At 41.3% G+C, this 21,386-nt stretch overlaps 1 protein-coding gene across 1 annotated transcript in view; it reads right to left on the reverse strand.

The window, feature by feature from the left end:
* MID1 (midline 1) overlaps positions 1 to 21,386 on the reverse strand; it is a 588,477-nt gene that overhangs the window by 359,007 nt on the left and 208,084 nt on the right. The gene's annotated exons all lie outside the window — the stretch shown is intronic.

A 21,386-nucleotide genomic window follows, 5' to 3' on the forward strand; every position in this document is an offset into this window, starting at 1 on the left:
CCCGGAGTCCCTGGATGGAGTCCCGGGACGGAGCCCCGCGTCAGGCTCCCTGCTCAGCAGGGAGTCTGCTTCTCCCCCTCCCTCTGCTCCTCCCCCTGCTTGTGCTCTCGCTATGCGCTCTCTCTCTCTCTCTGTCTCGCTTGTTCACTCTCTCAAATAAATAAAATCTTAAAAAAATAAAAAGCTACAAGGTCCTCAACACAGCATGAGAAATCTGGGTTGTCTTCCTTCTGCCTCTTAAATCTGCTCTCTTAACAGTGATACAGTAATCCAGTTTTAGCTTTCATTTTACTCAGCGCTCAATCAGGCAGTACAGAATTCAGTTTGCTCCTTTGCTTCCCACGTACTCAGGCTGAAAAAGTGTTACTGTCAAAGCAAATATGATTTGAAGACTTATAAGGAATTACAAGGATAGGAAAGAAAACAAAGTCCTGCTCTGCCAATATGTTATCTCTCAGTTTTTATTATTAAAAGGGCAGCACAACGTGATTTGCTTTCGATACGAAGTAGAACTTAGAAAAATCTTTTGTAAATAAGGAACTTTCTCAGCTGCTCCACGGATGACTTTCACGGCTAGAGGAATAGCAGGGGACACTGCCCAGAGGAGGAACTGGTCAAGAGTTAATGCAAAAGCTTCCTTCTGGTCACCCCAACTTGTCCCTGTTGAGTCTCACAGCTGAAATCATACAGAAAGCCAGCGTATACGCTGCCCTCTCCACACCGAATTCTTAGCTTATATTGCCGGCACAGATCATCTCCCTCAAGATATTTGAACCAGAAGAAATATTTTGCTTTAAATCAAGTGGCCCAGATCTCAGCTTAAAATCAGTGATATGCAGAGAGTGGGCAGCACTTCGCTACATCTGCCTCCCAGCTGCCAGAAAAGTAAATACATACAGCAAATTTTCTATCAGAGAGGCGAGTAACTTGGATCTCTTAGGAGACAAAAGGCAGCTGAGAGAAAAGCTGCTGAAATCGAGCAGGAAAGTCCCCCTTCTTGCCATGCCCTAGACATCCTCACCCCCTTCCCAAGTCTTTAAAAGTCACCCTACAGTGCAGAACTCCGAGCTCAGACTTCTCATGTTCTTGTTGTAGCTTCTGACCTTTCAGCTGACCCACTGATAACCCAGCATAAGAGAGATTAACTAACCATATGCTGAAAGGTTCGACCATCCCTTAGGGGGTATTGAACTACATGGAGAACTCTACGTCCTGGCAGGGGAAACACAGTCTAACCCAATTTTCTTACCACTACATGCATTTCATGGGCCTGGGAAAAATGGATCTTCTTACTTGTTTTACCAAACTCCATCAAAACATGACTAGGTGTCGTCCAAACAACTAATCAGACCCTGGATTTTATTGTGGCTCGAGGGGGAAGCAGAAAGATCACTGACATTTTCTTGGCTCTAAAGCTACATTAGGGGACCTCACAACCCAAACATTCCTCAAGGGACACCAAATGTCACTATACTGGATGTGGAAAGGGGTATTAAATCAAGAACCCAGATATTCTCATTCTTGTTTTGGAAAACTGATTGACATATATGAGGGCAGTCATCCACATAGACATCGTGCTCTGCTTGTTCTTAGTACCTCTTAGAGTTTTGTCCAAGATACTTGGCTAATTCTCAAAGTCGCCCTTCTTTTTTTTTTTTTTTTAAAGATTTTATTTATTCATTTGAGACACAGAGATACAGAGAGAGAGAGAGAAAGCATAAGCAGGGAGAGAGGCAGAGGGAAAGGGAGAAGCAGGCTCCTCGCTAAGCCAGGAGCCCAATGTGGGGCTCGATCCCAGGACCCTGGGATCATGACCTGAGCCGAAGGCAGATGCTTAACCACCTGAGCCACCCAGGCGCCCCTCAAAGTCTCCCTTCTAAGGCCAGAAAATTTGTATTCAAGAATTCTATGCATTAACATCAGCAGAGAGCTACTGCTCAATCTAAAGGCATTGACTGCTGGGTAATCTCCCTTCCATAACTGGAGATCTCTGTCTTCCGACACAGACCTCCAACACCAGGATGGCAAAGAGCCATAGTCTCTTTCTCAAAGCCTCTTGGTCAAGGTACCAAAATTTCCAGTAATCTCTCCCAACCATAAGTGGCACTATCAGTTTCAGTCACTTCCCTGCTTTTCATCCCCACTGCCCCTACTTTGGTTCAGGCCACCATCTTGTCTTCCTTGCATTATTGAAACAACCTGGCTTGTTTTGTTTTGGTAAAAGTTACTGAGATATCATTTACATATCACAAAATTCACCCCTTTTATGTGTGCATTTCAACAATTTTTGGTAAGTTCATGGAGTTGTACAACCAGCACTATAACCCAGTTTTAGTACATTTCCATCACCCCAAAGAGATCCCTCTCTACTATTTAGAGGTAATCCTTGTTCACACCTCCAGCCCTTGACAACCACTAATCTTTCTGTCTCTATAGATTTAGCTTTTCTGGATATTTCATATAAATGGAACCATATAATATGTAACCTTCTGTGATTGGCTCCTTTCACTCTGCATAATGTGTTTGAGGCTCCTCCACGCAGTAGCACAAATCAGCATGGCATTCTTTTTCATGGCTGAATAATAGTCCATTGTATGGATAGACCATTTTGTTTATCAATTTACCCACTGATAGACATTTATTGTTTATCACTTTACCCACAGATGGACATCAGAGCTGTTTTCACTTCTGAGTTATTATGAATGATGTTGCTGTGAACATTCATACACAAATCTGCAAGTGGAGATAAGTTTCATTTCAGGATTGGAATTCCTGGGTTGTATAGCAAATTGTTGCACAGCAGTCTCTTAACTCTTCTACTTATCTCACATCTTGATCCACTGTAATACCTTCTCTCTATTGCAGCTAGAATCTTACGAAAGTGCAAACCTAGAAATGGTTTTGCCGGGTTAAAACACTCCACAGAAGCTTCCCATTGTTTTTAGATTAAAACCAAAGTCTTGCTACATTGTTTATGGAGCCCTGCATGATGTGTTCTCACTTCTGCAGCCTCTGATCCTATTTCTTCCCTTCACCTGGACCCTTTCCCTTCTCTATAGCAGTCAGTCTAAATTTTAGCTTCTTTTTTTTTTTTTTTTTAAGATTTTATTTATTTACTTGACAGAGAGAGACACGGTGAGAGAGGGAACACAAGCAGGGAGAGTGAAAGAGGGAGAAGCAGACTCTCCTGCTGGGCAGGGAGCCCGATACGGGGCTCGAACCCAGGACCATGGGGTCATGACCTGAGCCGAAGGCAGACACTTAATGACTGAGCCACCCAGGCGCCCCAAATTTTAGCTTTCTGAACAGACTGTGAACTCTCAAGCCCTTAGCTTGTGTTTTCCCTCCATCTAGAACTCTCCTTACTTCTAGGGTGATGGTTAAGAGGGCAGCTCTGGAGTTGGATACCTGAATTCACCAATGAAAGGTGTGTGACACTGGGTAAGCCATGTCCCTGTGCACCAAATTTCCCATGTTTAAATTGGGGAATAATGGATCCTGAGTCACAGGGGCCTTGGAGGGATTAAATGTGCTACAATGTGCGAAGCCCTTACAACAGTCCTCACTGAAAGTCAGCGATGGCCAATGAATTCAGATTTTGGCTTAGGTCTGACTCCCTTTTAGAAGGCTTCACGGACCCCTTTGTATAGGCTTGCTCCTTTAAATGTTTCCATAATAGTCTGTTCTTGTTGTGTCATAGTATCATTGCCACCACCTCGTCATTGACTTTTCTGTCTTCCCCTGGCAGTCCCTGAGTTTTGTAAGGCAAACTCAACCACTTCTATCTCTTCAACCGCATGCATCTCACAGAGCGTGGCTCACCGTAAGTGCTCATTACAATAGTTGCTGAATTGAAAAACCGCTCTATGTTCTTTATGTTCCATCCATTCTTCTCTTGCTTTGTCCAGATGTCTCTCCCAGAGAGACCTCCATGGACTGATTCGTCCAGACTACTGACCAGCTGCAATTTGGATGGGGTTGGCCAAGAGGAGGCTCTCAGAAGAGACAGATGGGTGGATAGAAGATGAGGTCATGGTAATTACCCTGCCCACTTCCTCCCTGCTGTGGTTCTGCCAGTGGTTGCATTCTGCTATGGGAACAGCTCCTGTCAGGACATCCCACTGTCAAAGCTCTAGTTCTCTCTGGTACCAGAAAGAACATTCCTTTTCCTTGCCCCTTGAGACCTAGGAGTGGTAGCAGCAGCTTCCCACTATTGCTGATCCTCTGGTGCCTACTATCTCCCCATCAGTCCTTTAATCCTGTCCAATCCTCTGTAAAAAGTTCACTGATGACTATGTAAACTCACTTCAGTGTGTCATCTGCTTCCAACTGGGACCCTAACTGGTACAATGACTGAGCGTAGCCATTATTGCACAATTCACATTCCTTCTGGGTGGCTCAGGTGGCAGAGGGGTGGCAGGGGACTCTTTGCTGTGTTTTGCTGGAGAGGTGGTAGTGGGGAGGAATATGATTTCACTATTGAAATAGCTCGTGATGTTTACAGTTCTTATTTTTATATGTATACATGTCACTTGCCATATGCTAGGATATTGCCAATGGTTTCCATATGGATTGTTTTTAAAGCATTTTACTAGTGGATCTTGCTTCCCAGGGCACTGTGTAGTGACGACTGGGTAGCAGCACTTAACTTGATTAATGGAAAATCATAGTCCACCCAGAGTGCTAAGACTCTTCAAGTATCACAGTTCTTTCCAGTTCCAGCTAATGGTACACTTCCCAGGCTATTCTTTCTAGTTCTATTTGAGAAACAACACTGGATATGTGATCCCATAAGTTTCATTAGAGGAATGGGTTGTAGACAGCCAAGTATCAGACTCAGGGAAGATCTATAGGTCCAAAGGCTACCTCCCAGACACCTGTGTCTCTTGTATTGATCTGTCAACATTTCTTGAGCACATACTCCTTACAGAGCATGATCTTATTTGCTCAATTCCCACGAAATAGAAGGCTTGGACTGAACATTCAGATAATTTATGATACAACTATTGCTTTGTGTCAGGTTGGTGTCTTTTTACATATGAACTTAGAGTTATAAATAATCACCCACAAAAACTTGGCCTTATTAGCCAATTTGCACGACTTAAAATGATTCTCTAATATGGTAAAAGCCCAGATTTCAAGAACTCATGGGCTGAATGTGAGAGGCTACACAGAGGAATTAATGAATTTTTAAAAGCGTGTACTTGAAAAAGAGAGCCGTATTAGTTTCCTGCTGCTCTTGTCACAAATCACCACAAGTTTAGTGGCTTAAAACAAAACCATCTTATTATTTTACAGTTCTGGAGGTCAGAAGTCCAAAATGAGTCGCCTTGGACTCAAACCGAGGTGTCAGCCGGGCTGTGTTCGTTCTGGAGGCTCTGGGGGGATTCTATTTCCTTGTCTCTTCCAGCTTCTAGAAGCTGCCTGCGTTCCTTGGCTCATGGCCCTTTTTCCATCTTCGAAGCCAGCAAGGGCCAGCCGAGTCTTTCTCACATCCCATGGCTGTGACACTGCTTCCATCCTTACAGCTCTGCCCCTCCTGCCTCCCTCTTTCACTTATAGGACCCTTCTGGTTACACTGAACCTACCTGGATTATCCAAGATCATCTCCCCATCTCAAGACCCTTAACTAAGTCACATCTGCAAAATCCCTTTTGCCATGTAAGGTAACATCTTCACAGGCTCCAGAGATTAGAATGTGCACATCTTTGGAGGCCATTATTCTGCCTGCCACAACATCTATTAAGTACTTATTTAAAACTTTGTAAATCTTTGTCTTTGGTGTTGTAAATAATGTAAAATGGTGGAAACAAAAACTATTCTATGAGCGTTTTTAGTTTTTCCCTAAGACTATTAGAAAAAAACAAAAACAAAAACAAAACCCTTAGGTACATTCTGTTGCCTTGAGGTCTACATATTAAATGAGAATAAAAATAACCACTTTAAAGGGTTTAAAGTGTTGAATTTTAAATTATGTATACCGGTAAAATTACTGATGTAGAGAAAGTGCTCAAAATCGTCTCCTATTCATTGCAGACCATTTTTATACATATCATTTTCCCTGAGTTAGGAAGCAAATATTTCAGTAGTAATAATTATAACCGTTTAGGTTTCAGATGTCATTTTGTGATTTGGAAAAGCTCCACAAAATAATTTCATAGTTTGTATCCTCTCATCTTCAAAATTAATACAGAAGAAACACATTTTTTGAGACTACATATAATTTTTACTTAAGTAGTTCTGGGTTTGGCATTCTACAAGATAGGAACTAGAAAAATTTTTTGGTTTCTGTGGTAGAAGCTAGGAATTCTTCCCGACATTCGCAAGCCAGCCATCATATGTGATTATCCATTTCAGCAACTGAGAAAGTAACTAGGAAGATATGAAGATGGCCAGGTTGTACTTCTTAGCACTGTAAAGGTATCATAACTATGCCACCGCATTGAGGACAGTGAAGTGAACGGTTACCCAACAAAATTATATTAATATTATGATTATATCAATCAAAAGCTTAACGGATTGTCAGGTCAAGGGACAAGGGTGGTGTAAACAGACAGGGCATCTGCTTTTGTGGTGCTTACATTCTAATGGAGGATAAGAGGGAAATAAGACACCAATAGATAAATGAGCCAATATGCAAACAATGTAGTTCCAAGAAGGGTAAATGCTATGGTGATAGTGATATGCTGGGCTCTGTTTGTGTCAGAAGGGAGGCTACTCTAAGGAAAGATGTCCCTGGAGAGGGGACATTTGAGCTGTCATTTGATGATAAACAGTTCATGCTGTAGGTGCTTGAGAGCCCAAATGACTCTGGCCCCTCTCTTCAGCTCCAAAGTGGGGTATGTGTACTACTGAGGGTGGGCAAGATAACCAATTGGAGTACAGGAAGAAAGGATTAGAACCTATATTTGCACTCATTTTTTTTTTTTTAAAGATTATTTATTTGAGAGAGCGAGAATGAGAGAGAGAGAGAGTACATGAGAGGGGGGAGGGTCAGAGGGAGAAACAGGCTCCTCGCCGAGCTGGGAGCCCGATGCGGGACTCGATCCCGGGACTCCGGGATCATGACCCGAGCCGAAGGCAGTCGCTTAACCGACTGAGCCACCCAGGCGCCCTGCACTCATTTTTAATCTAGAAAATAAGAAAGAAATTATTTTGCCAATATTTAAATATGTTACACAGGCACCCTGCACTCGGTCCCTATGACAGATAGTCACCTGTGGGATTTCAACACACTGCATTTTATAACAACCTAATTAAGTGAATGTAAAGATTATAATATCTAATTTTAACTAGAATAAGCCTCAAATAATGGACCAGTGGCTTCAAAATTTGTCTGTAAGGAAACAATGGGTTGAGGTAATACTATTATTACCTTCTCAAGTTTCTTAACTTGAGATCGAGAAAATGTCAGAAGCAACTCTTTTCCTCTGCCAAGTAGGCCGTCATCAGCCACTTTATGACTCTATTCATAGCCGAAGAGAACTCAGCCACAAACATTTAATATTATCAAGAAATCCATATAAAACATGAATTGACAACCACTTCCATTATAGATAAACCTTCCCTAGCCTTTCCATGGGAAGAAGCCATATGTGTCTTCCCATAGGGTAAAGACACCACAGTGAACAACACATTTTAAAAAATAATTTATTTATGGGGCGCCTGGGTGGCTCAGTTGGTTAAGCGACTGCCTTCGGCTCAGGTCATGATCCCGGAGTCCCTGGATCGAGTCCCGCATCCGGCTCCCCGCTCGGCAGGGAGTCTGCTTCTCCCTCTGACCCTCCCCCCTCTCATGTGCTCTCTCTCATTCTCTCTCTCACAAATAAATAAATAAAATCTTAAAAAAAAATAATTTATTGGCGCCTGGGTGGCTCAGATGGTTAAGCGTCTGCCTTCAGCTCAGGTCATGATCCCAGGGTCCTGGGATCGAGTCCCGCATCGGGCTCCCTGCTCCTTGGGAGCCTGCCTCTCCCTCTGCTTCTCTCTGTCTCTCTCTGTCTCTCATGAATAAATAAAATCTTTAAAAATAATTATTTATTTATTTGACAGAGAGAGAAAGAGAGCACAAGCAGGGGGAGCATCAGGCAGAGGGAGAAGCAGGCTCCCCACTGAACAGGGAGCCCAATGCCGGGCTCGATCCCAGGACCCTGAGATGGTGACCTGAGCCAAAGGCAGACACTTAACCGACTGAGCCACCCAGGCGCCTCGTGAACAACACATTTACTTACTTCATTTTTATTCCATTAGGTATGTTTTATAATATACAAAATGTATAGTTCCTGATTCATATATATGTATGTATATATAATTTGTAAATTGATATACATATATTTAGGATTCATGTGCATTTATTTTTACTTCTAGGCTTGCATAATCAAACATGCTTTGTGATCACTGTTCTAAACTATTTGATGGTTTATGGCCCTTGTCAGCAACTGTCAGCAAGCATGTACGGGACAACCCAGCTCTGAACTCTGAAACAGATTTTCAAGATGGTGTGAAGTTTTGAGTATAATTAAGGTGCCAAGAATCACATAATCCAGCAGAATCTGGGTGGAGTGGCAATTCTCTAGTGCTTTGGAAGGAACATTCCAGTTCCAGCTAGAAGCTGCAGGGAATCTGAGCTGATACCTGAGGCAGCACTACAATTTCTGTGCCTTCAGTTCATACAGGATATTGGCCACGTTCCTCTGAAATCCATTCCTCAAAAATAGAGTTCCATGAGGCTATGCAGGGTCTGATCAGTGACAAGTTTTAGGTGAGTGAGTGTGTGTATGCGCACTAATGTGACACCAAATAAGGTTTCCTTCGGTCCCTTGTGATTTCATCAAACACTCTGAGATGCTTTGATGCATGTCTTATCTTAACATTGGATAAAGTATTTCATAAAAGAGACTGTTACTTTCTTTAGTCAATGGCAAGAAAATCCAAAATATAACTATGGGCACATTTCGACTTAAAAGAGTTAAGTGTGCTTTTGTTAAGGTCTACCTTAGATGGTCAGGTTGCTTTTTATTTATTTATTTTTTCAATCAACTACTTAACATACAGCGTGTTATTAGTTTCAGAGATAGAGTTTAGTGCACTCGGCATCAGGGAAATACAAATCCAAACCACAAAGAGTTAAATGTAGTTTTAGGTGAATGTGTGGCATTGATGAAATAATTTGCAATTTTGTTTGTCCTTACGCATAGGCATTAAATGCATCAAGTTTTCAGATGCTCGAACATAATCAATTGCCTGTGGTAAAAAGCAACTGGCAATCTGTAAGGATTTCTTGGTGATTAGATTGTGGATGCTTCAACATACACAGCAGAACGCATTCCCAGGAGAAAGAGGACAGTAGAAATTCAAAGGTGCTCCAGGCTGTCCATATCCTGTATCCCACATTTATCAAAGTAATAACTGTCTCGTCAACAGATTTTTCTCTCACTCCCTTCTCCTGCTTCCTTTGTCCCCCTCTCCAGCTAGGCACACACACCCACTTCTTGGAACACAGACTAACTCATCTCAGAAACGGGAGCAGGGTAGAGTTACCTAAGGCTCAGCCAGTGATCAGTATTTTAAGAGATTTGGTGCACTTCACTCTTTTTTTTTTTTTTAAAGATTCTATTTATTTATTTGAGAGAGAGAATGAGAGAGAGAGAGAGCATGACAGGGGGGAGGGTCAGAGGGAGAAGCAGACTCCCTGCCGAGCAGGGAGCCCGATGCGGGACTCGATCCCGGGAGTCCAGGATCATGACCTGAGCTGAAGGCAGTCGCTTAACCAACTGAGCCACCCAGGCGCCCCTTCACTCTTATTTTTATCTATATCCGTGCCTTCTCATGCTTTGAAGTATAATATTACATCAAGAACATTAATAAAAGCATCTTGTATATGTAAATAGATGTGTACACGAGCACACACCCATTGGAAGAAAGTGAGGGAATGGGCTTTCACAGAAAACTCTTTCCCATACTGTGGAAAAGAAGATAGGGTCAAAGCCTCTTGAATTTCTAAACAAATACTACTTGAGGGTCCATGTCAGGCGCATGAAACTTAGGAAAGAAGCTACAGATCCACGAGAACTCTGCATTTGGACTTGATTATTTGTTCCTTGGAAAATCTCTTCTATCCCTTTCTCATTTTTACCAAATCCATCCTGAAGGTAGATTCTGGATTTAAGGTTCAGGGAATCTGTGAGTTCCAAATCCATTTTAATTAAAACATTCTCAGTTCTAAGCAATTTCAGGGTCAGTGACAAACTATCCCCTGTCTGAGGGGGGTGGTCAGTTTAGAGTGGGACCCCACACGTCTGGTCAGCTTCGAGAAAGAATGGGGTGGGGATAGAGCCTCCTAATCGCTTTGGCCGACACTGTCTCCTTCCCAGAGACTGACTTAGTCACTTCAGTCTTTGAATATTGAGATCCTATGGATTTCCTCCGCAGAGGACAATGTCCCAGGGGGCTTTGAAAGCCTGATGGCCTAAAGCAAAAGCACAGAAACCCAAGCACCCCCCTCTCTGTCGTCACAATAAACATGTACCACAATAGGATGGTTTAATTCATTTTCCATGTGGAAGATTTTATTAAGTTTAAAGTAGGCTGGGTACATAGTTCTTTCCTGCAGCTGCAGTTTATGACGAGGGTAACCCAAAACACGTGACCACATGATAAAGCAATGTAATGTAGTGCTTCAAGAATTCCGAGTGGACAGAAGGTTGGAAAAGCGATCCTTTGTGTAAATAAGAGCTAGCCTCACATAATGGTCGATGCTTGTAGATTTTAAATCCAAAGAAACATTCTCCGGGATGTCATTCTCGGCATAATAAACATGATTCCAAAGGCTCTACACAAATATTGTCACGTGAAGAGCCTGGATGTCAATCATCCTCCAGCACGATCTATTTGGAAAAAATATAAATCTGGAAATCTCTGGAGAGGTTTTCTTCTTTTTTATGAAGGTAAATGCAAAAAAAAATTCCAGCATTTCTCTTCTTCTTGACCTTGCTGTCAGGTCACCAACCAACTTCCTTCCTTCTGATATCGGCCCAAGCAGAAGAAACTTCTGAGATACTTTTGCAAGTTCCTCATTTCCCTGCAGCCGATTGCCTCTTCTCCTGGCCAGTCTAGATACCTGTTCCCTCTGCCACCACCAGTGATCTGCCCCAGCAGTTAGGAAATTTTGTAGAATGTTCTTTCTTGCTCATAAGTATAATCCTCTCATAATGCATGAAATATTAAGAGATGGAAGTGGCATTTGAGGAAATATTTTGGATGATATTCAGGATTGAACTAAGCCTGAAATGGTGTGATTTACTGGAAAGAGGCTTTTTAGTTAGAAGGCTTTTTAGTTAGAAGGCTTGGTTCGTGGTACTCACCCTGACATTCACCAGCTGGAGGAACTCGGGAGAGTCATTTGGCCTCTCTGGGTCTTACGATCTTTCTAATCTTAAAAGGGACCAAGAATATCTGTCTTACCTACTCACAGGATGTTTGTAAGAATTGGATTTTTTGTAAAGTGCTACACTGGGGTTACTCATTGGTATACAATGATTGGTTACTGTGCTGAAGAAAGTTAGAACAAAGAGTTACTTCTTAGAGATTATTTGGTAAAACCAGTTCATTTTCCAAATGAGTGACCTGACGCACACAGAAGAAACTCCAAGGTGATTATGGCTGCACACTGATGTGTTTTCAAGATACATACGAATGCCACAAATGGTTGGGTTGGTCTGTGTACTTACTCGCTAGAATAGTTTCCATGCTATCTATATGGAACTGCTTGATAGAATATGACAAGAGTATTTCTTCTCCAACCACTCCTTTCAAACATTCTCTGTTCCAGCTCCCTTTCTCTTTCCTCAAAGATATCTCAGGCAGATTTTTTTTAGTTGCCAGCTTGTTCTTGTATTTGAAAACGCCCAGGTCAGTGCACTTTGAGACTTCGAACTCCTATTCACTTTATCATGAACTCTTCCTCTGGGCCCCCAGTGCTGGGCCTTGGCCTGAGGGGTTGTGAATAAGCAAGAACTTTTTCCAACTTCTTTCATACCGCCCTCTTCTGGATTTTTTCTTCCTGTGTTGTGTCAGAGCCCAGGCAGATGTAATAGGGGTGGTGGTACCTGGGGCAGATATCTCTGGTAGAAGCGGTTCCTTTGTAGTCTTCCGTGTTGCCTACTACTGCTCCTTCCCAAAGGCACTGAGTATGCAGGAGCGCAAATGCTCCCTTTGACCTGAGGCTCATGGACATATTTTTTCAGAGGCTCCTTGGATGGATCTTCCCACCATACAGTTCTTATATATAAAAGATGTACTTCAGTTTGAACCCACTTCAAATCCTGCCTTTGGCGGTGCGTCACACAGCCTCTTGTTGCCAGGAGCCCCTGGCCCAACAGGCAGCCATCAAGGGCACGGTGATGACTCAAGCCCAAGTATCATTCTTTGTGTCTGACTCATGGGAAACTCAAATACCTTGGCTTCACCCAGAATGAATGCTCTTTGGTCTCTGTCTTGCTATCTCTCTCCAGTGACTATCCTGCCCCTTGGTTCCAGAGAAGAAATTAGCAAATCTGTTACATAGGCAAACAGCCAATGATTGAATGAGAGCCACCCTCCATCTCTAATAATGATTCACTAGAACCTTCCCTATCATTTGACTTAAAATTTAGAGATGTTCTCTGATGATTCTCTAATGCATTCACAGACCTTTACCTCTATAAGTTGAGGGAGGTGCTGAGGAAATTGAAGCTATGTTGAGCCTCTCAACTCTCATTAAGTTCAATGGAATTTGTGAATAGAATGTGGAAACATTTAGCGCCTGTTATATTCATCCTGGTATCTTTACTCAAATCTGCTGTTAAGCCCCCCTAGTGAATTTTTCATTTCAGTTATTGTACTTTTCAACTCCACAATTTCTATCTGGCTCTTTTTTGTACAATTTCCAGTTCTTCATTAATATTCTCTATTTGGTAAGACATCATTATTATACTTTCCTTTAGTTCTTTGAACATACTTAAAATAACTGATTTAAAGTCATTGTCTAGTAAGGCCAAAATCTGTCTTCCTCAGGGACAATTTCTGTTGATTGATTCCCCCTCCCTCCCCCACTGGATGGTCCATACTCTATTATTTCTTTGCCATATCTCATAGTTTTTTTGTGAAAACTAGACATTTAAAATAATATAATACAGCAACCCTGGAATTAATATTCTCCCCTTTCCCTTGTTTGTTGTTACTGCTATTTTTTGTAGTTGTTACTTTTTTCTGTGTGTTTCTTGAATTAACTGTGTGAAGTCTGTATTCTTTGTCATTCATGGTGACCAATGTCTCTGCTCAGTTAGTAGTCAACTAATGACTAGAAATTTCCTTCAATGCATGGAATCAATAAGTCTCACAGTTTTGCTGAGGGGTGCTGTGTACATGTTTGGTTGCAATTTCAACACTCAGCAAAGTAATTTACAACTTGGCCCTAGCTTTCATTTCCTATCTGTACAGAACCTCAAGGTCACACAAAGGTGAGAACTTAATGCCTTCTCAGGTCTTTTCTGAGCAGGTATACAGCCCTGGGCATGCACACAACCTTACATATGCATGTAGCTGTCCAGACTGCCATTAATATGTCAGAGTCTTTTAAATCTCCCTGAGGACATCTCATTCTCCAGCTTTTTCTTTTCTTTCTTTCTTTTTTTTTTTTTTGAGAGAGAGAGAGAGAGAAACAGCATGAGAGGGGATAGGGTCAGAAGGAGAAGCAGGCTCCCTGCCGAGCCGGGAGCCCGATGTGGGACTCGATCCCAGGACTCCAAGATCATGACCTGAGCCGAAGGCAGTCACTTAACCAACTGAGCCACCCAGGCGCCCCTCCAGCTTTTTCTTTAAACCTCTTTTTGGTTAGCCTACTATTTGCTCCAGCTGTTAGCTACTGCTTGAGGTGGCTGAGATGTTCAACAAATGCTGTTGTAGATAATGCTGCCTTAAACATCAGGGTGCATGTATCACTTTAAATTAATATCTTTGTGTTCTTTGAGTAAATACTTACTAGCACAATTGCTGGATCAAAGATAGTGTTATTTTTAACTTTTTGAGGAACCTCCATAATGCTCTCCACAGTGGCTGCATCAGTTTGCATTCCCACCAACTGTGCAAGAGGGTTCCCCTTTCTCTACGTCCTTGCCAACACCCGTTGTTTCTTGTGTTGTTGATTTTAGCCATTCTGACCCATGTGAGGTGGTATCTCATTGTAGTTTTGATTTGTATTTCCCTGATGATCAGTGATGTTGAGCATCTTTATATGTGTCTGATGGCCAGCTGGATATCTTCTTTGGAAAAATGTCTATTCGTGTCTTCTGCCCATTTTTTAAATTGGATTATTCATTTTGGGGGTGTTAAGTTTGATAAGTTCTTTATATATTTTGGATACTAACCCTTTATCAGATATGTCATCTGCAAATATCTTCTCCCATTTTGTAGACTGCCTTTTAGTTTTGTTGATTATTTCCTTTGCTGTGCAGACGTTTTCTATCTTGATGAAGTCCCAGTAATTTATTTTTGGTTTTGTTTCCCTTGCTTTAGCAGACATATCTAGAAAGAAGTTGTTATGGCCAATGTCAAAGAGGTTACTGCCTGTGTTCTCCTCTAGGATTTTTATGGTTTCTGGTCTCACATTTAGGTCTTTAATCCATTTTGAATTTATTTTTTGTGCTTGGTTTAAGAAAGTGGTCCAGTTTCATTCTTTTGCATATTGTTGTCCCGTTTTCCCAGCACCATTTGTTGAAAAGACATTCTTTTTTTCCCACTGGATATTCTTTCCTGCTTTGTTGAAGATTAATTTACCATATAGTTGTGGGTTCATTTCTTGGTTTAGTATTCTGCTCTATTGATCTATGTTTCTATTTTTTGTGTGCCAGTACCATACTGTTTTGATCACAACAGCTTTGTAGTATAACTTGAAGTCTAGAATTGTGATGCCTCTAGCTTTGTTTTTCTTTTTTCAAGGTTGCTTTGGCTATTCGGGGTCTTTTGTGGTTCCATACAAATTTTAGGATTGTTTGTTCTAGCTCTGTGAAAAATGTTGTTGGGATTTTGATAGGGATTGCATTAAATGTGTAGATTGCTTTGGGTAGTATAGACATTTTAAGAATATTTGTTCTTGGGGGTTCTGGGTGGCTCAGTCGGTTAAGCGTCTGCCTTCGGCTCAGTTCATGATCCCAGGGTCCTGGGACTGAGCCCTGCATTGGGCTCCCAGCTCAGTGGGGAGCCTGCTTCTCCTTCTCCTGCTACTCCCCCTCCTTGTGCTCACTCACTCTCTCTGTCAAATAAATAAATAAAGTCTTTTTTTTTTTTAAAGATTTTATTTATTTATTTGAGAGAGAGAGACTGAGAGAGAGAGAGAGCATGAAAGGAGGGAGGGTCGGAGGGAGAAGCAGACTCCCTGCCGAGCAGGGAGCCCAATGCGGGACTTGATCCCGGGACTCCAGGATCATGACCCGAGCCGAAGGCAGTCGCTTAACCAACTGAGTCACCCAGGCGCCCCAATAAATAAAATCTTTAAAAAAAGAATATTTCTTCTTTCAATCCATGAGCATGGAATATCTTTCCGTTTCTTTGTGTCATCTTCAATTTCTTTAATCAGTGTTTTATAGTTTTCAGAGTACAGGTTTTTCACCTCTTTGGTTAGGTTTATTCCTAGGTATCTTATTGTTTTTGGTGCAATTATAAATGGGATTGATTCCTTAATTTCTCTTTCTGCTGCTTCATTATTGGTGTATAGAAATGCAACAGACTTCTGCACATTGATTTTGTATCCTGTGACTTTACTGAATTTCCTTATCAGTTCTAGCAGTTTTTGATGGAGTCTTTTGGGTTTTCTATGTAGAGTATCATGTCATCTGCAGACAGTGAAAGTTGTATTTCTTCCTTGCTGATCTGGATGTCTTTTATTTCTTTTTGTTGTCTGATTGCTGTGGCTAGGACTTCCAGTACTACGTTAAATAACAGTGGTGAAAGTAGACATCCCTGTCTTCTTCCTGACCAGAGAGGAAAAGCTCTCAGTTTTTCCCCATTTAGGATGATATTAGCTGCGGGTTTTTCATATATGACCTTTATTATGATGAGGTATGTTCCCTTTAAACCTACTTTGTTGAAAGTTTTTATCATGAATGAATGTTTTACTTAGTCAAATGCTTTTTCTGCATCTATTGACATGATCATATGGTTGTTATCCTTTCTTTTATTAATATGGTGATCACATTGATTTGCAAATATTGAACCATCCTTGCAACTCAGGAATAAATCCCACTTGATCTTGGTGAATGATTTTTTTCTAATGTATTGTCGGATTCAGTTTGCTAGTAGTATTTTATTGAAAATTTTTGCATCCATGTTCACCAGGGATATTAGCCTCTAGTTCTCTTTTTTAGTGGAGTCTTTATCTGGTTTTGGTATCAGGGTAATGCTGGTCTCATAGAACGAATTTGGAAGTTTTCCTTCCTTTTCTATTTTTTTGGAATAGTTTGAGAAGAATAGGTACTAACTCTTCTTTAATTGTTTGGTAGAATTTGCCTGTGAAGCCATCTGGCCCTGGACTTTTGTTTGTTGGGAGTTTTTTGATTACTGATCCAATTCCTTTGCTGGTTATCAGTCTGTTCAAGTTTTCTATTTCTTCCTGTTTCAGTTTTGGTAGTTCATACGTTTCTAGGAATTTATCCATTTCTTCCAGGTTGTCCAATTGGTTGGCATATAGTTTTTCATAATATTCTCTTATAATTGTTTATATTTCTGTGGTTTTGTCTGTTATTTCCCCTCTCCTCTCTCATTCATGATTTTATTTATTTGGGTCCTTTCTATTTTCTTTTTGATAATTCTGGCTAGAAGTTTATCAATTTTATTAAATTTTTCAAAGAACCACCTCCTGGTTTCATTGATCTGGTCTATTGTGTTTTTTTTAGTTTCTATATCATTTATTTCTGTTGTATTTATTATTTCCTTCCTTTTGCTGGCTTTAGGCTTTGTTTGTTGTTCTTTTTCTAGCTCCTTTAGGTGTAAGGTTAGGTTGTTTCTTTGAGATTTTTCTTGCTTCTTGAGGTAGGCCTGTATTGCCATATACTTTCCTATTAAAACCACTTTTGCTGCATCCCAAAGGTTTTGGACTGTTGTGTTTTCACTTTTATTTGTTTCCATGTATTTTTTAAAATTTCTTCTTTGATTTACTGGTTGACCCGTTCCTTGTTTAGTAGCATGCTGTTCATGTATTTGTGGTCTTTCCAAATTTTTTCCTGTGCTTGACTTCTAGTTTCATAGTGTTGTGGTCAGAAAAGGTGCACGGTATGATTTCAATCTTTTTGTATTTGTTGAGGCCTGTTTTGTGACTTAGTATGTGATGTATTCTGGAGAATGTTCCATGTGCACTTGAAAAGAATGCATGTTCTGCTGTTTCTGGATAGAATGTTCTGAATATATTTGCTAAGTCCATCTGTTTCAGTGTATCATTCAAAGCCATTGCTTCCTTGTTGGTTTTCTGTTTAGATAATCTGTCCATTGATGTAAGTGGAGGTTGTGTTATTATTAATTAGTTCCTTTAGGTTTGTCATTAATTGTTTTATATATTTGGGTGCTCCCATGTTTAGTGTATAAATATTTACAATTGTTATATCTTCTTGTTGGATAATCCCCTTCTATGATTATAGGATGCCTTTCTTTGTCTCTTTTTGTGGTCTTTGTTTTAAAGTCTAGCTTGTCTGATATAAGTATCGCTACTCTAGCTTTCTTTTGACATCCGTTTGTGTAATAAATGTTTCTCCACCCTCTTATTTTCAATCTGCAGGTGTCTTTAGGTCTCCATTGAGTCTCTTGTAGGCAACATATAGTTGGATCTTGTTTTTTAATCCACTCAGACACCCTATGTCTTTTGATTGGAGCATTTAGTCTGTTTACATTCAAAGTAATTACTGATAGATATGCATTTATTGCCATTTAATTACTTGTTTTATTGTTTCTGGAGGTTTTCTCTGACCCTTTCTTGTCTTTGTCATTTTTGGTCTCTCCTTTGCACTCGAAGAGTCCTCTTTAATATTTTTTGCAGGGCTGGTTTAGTGGTCATGAACTATTTTATGGTTTTTGTTTGTCTGGAAAACTATCTCTCCTTCTATTCTGAATGATAGCCTTGCTGGATAGAGTATTCTTGGCTGCTGATTTTTTCCCATTCAGCACTTTGAATATATCATGACACTCCCTTCTGATTTGCCAAATTTCTGTTGAGAAATCTTCAGCTTTCTTCTTTATTGCTATATTTTGCAAATTTAATTACAATATATCTTGGTATTGGTCTGCTTTTGTTGATTTTGATGGGAGTTCTTTGTGCCTCTTGGATCTAGATGTCTGTTTCCTTCCTCAGATTAGGGAAGTTTTCTGCTATTATTTCTTGAAATACATTTTCTGACCACTTTTCTCTCTCTTCTTATTCTGGGACTCCTACAAAATGAATGTTACTACATTTGATGGAGTCACTGAGTTCCCTAAGTCTATTCTCCTGTTATGTAATTTTTTGTCTCTTTTGTTCAGCCTCAATATTTTCCATTATTTTGTCTTCTAGGTCACTATATCATGCTTCTGCTTCTTCCTACCTGCTGTTCATTGCATCAAGCCTGTTTCCAATCTCGTTTATTGCATTCTTCATCTCTGATTCTTTTTTAACTTATTTATCTCTGTGCTAAGGGTCTCACTGATGTCTTCTATTCTTCTCTCAAGACCCCCCTATCCTTGTAATTGCTGCTTTTTCCATTAGGCATGTTACTTGTATCTGTTTCACTTAGATCTCTGGCCATGGCCTCATCTTGTTCTTTCATTTGGGATAAATTCCTCCATCTTGGCATTTTGTCTAAGTGTCTGCCTTCTTCTCTGTGTTAGAAAAGCCAGTTATGACTCCTGCTTTGAAAGTAATGGCCTTATGTAGAAGAGATCATGTAGTGCCCAGGGCCTAGAACATCAAGGAGTGTCGCTGGTGTGTGCTGTGTGCACTCTGCTGTTGTGTTTTAGCTGCCTATCCTTCAGGCCAGTCATCTGCAGAGGCTCTCCTTGTCTGTTGTGGGCAGTGTTTGGTCCCTGGCCTGAATGTGGCAAATTTTAACTAGGTGTGTTCTGGTATGTTTGTGAAATAAGACCTGACACCAACTCCACCAGAACTGAGGCCCTGCAAGACTCTCTGGTTTGGAGATATGGTGTGGGCAGGGGTTTGTGCTGGTCTTCTGGGGGGAGGGGCTGGCCACGCTGGGACTGAGGCAAGCTTGACTGAGAAGGGCAGTCCTGCCAGAGCAGGGGTTATGGCTTGGTGTAAGCAAGTTAGGCAGCCAGTGTCAGTGCTGTGCTGCTTCCCACAGGTGACTCTGTGTTTATGCTGAAGGGCGGGGGAGGGAAATGCTGCCAGCCAGCTCCTTTGTTTCCAGAGAGGCATCTCTGGGAATGCTGCCTCTCGGGGAGGTGCTCTAAGAAGAGCAAATAATCTCCCCCTCCCTCCCCCCCCGTGTGCCCCAGGCACTCTTCAGATCACTGTTTCCACACTCTCTATTCCCGGGTTTTCTGTCTGCCTTCTCTCCAGGAACAGTGCAGTGCCCTCCAGGCTCTATCCCAGCCAAGCCTGCTGACCTCTAAAACTCCAGGCTTTAAGCCCTGCTGGTTGCAAGAACTCATGAAATTCAGCCCCTCGTTTTCCAAGCCAATAGCTTTGGGGAAATGTCCTCCTTGTGCACTCCCCTGTGTGCTCCTCTCTCTCTCTTGCCCTTCTCTGCCACGATGGCTCCCTCCCCTCTGCAGCACCCAAGATCTCTTTCTCCCCTAAACCACATCTCTGCATTTCCTACGTTCTTTGATATGGCCCCTTCTCTCCCTTTAGTTGTGGAGTTTGTTCTGTCAGTCTTCAGGTTAATTTCTGGGGTATTTAGGATGATTTGATAGTTATCCAGTTGTGTTTGTAGGACAAGATGAGCCTAGGGTCCTCCTACTCTGCCACCATTCTCTCCTCTCTCTTTCTGCTCCAAGACCAAATTTACCTTAAGTCCTGGAGGATGACTCCAAGGTGGAGAGATCACATGTGCTGTCAATCCATCAGATCCCAGCTCACTATTCCTCCTGGCTGCCTTTGCTTTCATTCTGGTGGTAGAGATTTCTGTTCATGCATATCTGGGTCTCCTTCCCCTTAGAACTATGGGAGGATATACCTTAACAAACCTTCTTGACATTGGACAAAGTCATGGAACTAGTAATGGCCAATAGGCTGTTGGCAGAAGTAATTTGTGTCATTTCCCAGATGGGGAATTTCATTCCCATTGTGAGACCCTGCAGCACTCTCTTTCCATTGCTGTCATGACTGGTGATGTTCCACATGTTGGTATCTCTATTAGCCTGGGTTCCAGAGGTAGGATGACATAGAGAAGCACCTCTTACAGACATCTGCTATTTATCAGGTGTGATAAAAAAATAAACCTCATCCCTGCTCGGCGGGGAGTCTGCTTCTCCCTCTGACCCTCCCCCCTCTCATGTGCTCTCTCTCTCTCATTCTCTCTGTCTCAAATAAATAAATAAAATCTTTAAAAAAAAAAATAAAATAAAATAAACCTCATTGTGTCAGATGACTAGGATTTTGGGGTTGTTTGTTAATGCAGCATAATCTGTGCTATCCCAACTAGCATCTTACTTCACTTCATGATTTTAAGCTTGACCCACCTATAGTCCTCTGGCTTGGCCATCTGCACCACTTTAACCACATATGTCACATTCATCAGAATCCTCATGCTTATTTGAGACAATAAAGGGAGGCAAGGGGCTCATAATTCTTTTCTTTTCCTCTGAGCCTCCCACTAACATATGAAGCTATGACACAAACCATGACAAACCATAGTCTGTTCTATATTTAACTCACATTCTCTCTCTCTTTCTCTCTGAGAGACAGATTTGACATGGAACTCAACTATCAAAAAATTAACTGATGAGAATATACACAATACTCAGAATTCCAATGTCTCTTTATAACTTCAGCAAACCACCATCATCTTATGTTTCCTTTTGCTGTTCTGTAAAGCAAGGACATGAATGATATTTCCCAAGGTGGTTATGAGAATGAGTGTGTGTGGGTGTGTGGGGGAGTGTTAGGGGAAATGTGGTGTATTTTGCATAAAGTGAGCTATAATTGAAAAAGGCACTCCATTCCAAGGGAGCAGTCAGGAGAACTATAGATCTCCAGAGCATGCTGGAATCTGTTTTCTATTTTCCCACGTTTATTACATGCTAAACTCTTTGGGTCCCATTCCCCATTGAGATATTTGGCCCCAGCAAAACATGGGATTGCTACACTTATTTACTGATTTAAGAATAGTAGCCAATCCAATAATAAGAAGATCATTCTTATATCAGCC

The sequence above is a fragment of the Mirounga angustirostris genome, unplaced genomic scaffold (genome assembly GCF_029215605.1).
Source record: "Mirounga angustirostris isolate CCGP_5_RB_7025 unplaced genomic scaffold, mMirAng1.0.hap1 SCAF_11, whole genome shotgun sequence".
Taxonomy (NCBI): Eukaryota; Metazoa; Chordata; class Mammalia; order Carnivora; family Phocidae; genus Mirounga; species Mirounga angustirostris.